This window comes from Camelina sativa, unplaced genomic scaffold (assembly GCF_000633955.1).
Source record: "Camelina sativa cultivar DH55 unplaced genomic scaffold, Cs unpScaffold08473, whole genome shotgun sequence".
In the NCBI taxonomy this organism is placed as follows: Eukaryota; Viridiplantae; Streptophyta; class Magnoliopsida; order Brassicales; family Brassicaceae; genus Camelina; species Camelina sativa.
In genome coordinates this window covers 1-432 of record NW_010929537.1, presented here as the reverse complement: position 1 = coordinate 432, position 432 = coordinate 1, and the positions used below count along the sequence as shown (strand labels likewise).

The following is a 432-nucleotide window of genomic DNA, read 5'->3' as shown; positions in this document are numbered from 1 at the left end:
GCAAACACACCATATGTTAGTTGTCCAAGACTTATATCCCGTTCATTATCCTAAAAACATGATCACAGAATATATGAGGAAATCAAATCCAAGGAAAAACTAAACTTGGAGTTGATTCATTGCATTGATGCTACAAACCTCCGTAAACCATTTGAAAAATCTAGCAGCATTGTCAGTAGGCTCTCCGTCTCCATAACTAAAAATAAACGAATCCATCAAACTCTGGGAGGTTATAGATCGCAAAAAAAAAAAAGAAATCATAATGGGATTGGATAAATCTTACGTAGCAACACAAAAGAAGGCCAAAGTTTCCTTCTTCAATTTCTCTTCATATTGGTCATCATCAGCAGCATAGTCATCCTAATTAAACCCATAACCAGTGAATATACAGTAGCTTAAACAAGAGGAAGTGAAATAAAATCATACTCCCAA

General features: G+C 35.0%; 1 long non-coding RNA gene across 1 annotated transcript; it reads right to left on the bottom strand.

The window, feature by feature from the left end:
* Positions 1 to 369, bottom strand: LOC104775079. The gene is made up of 3 exons (XR_765682.2): positions 284 to 369; positions 139 to 196; positions 1 to 50 (listed from the first exon to the last, which is right to left on the bottom strand). It is a non-coding gene; the product is annotated as an uncharacterized LOC104775079 (long non-coding RNA).
* Positions 370 to 432: the final 63 nt, after the last annotated feature.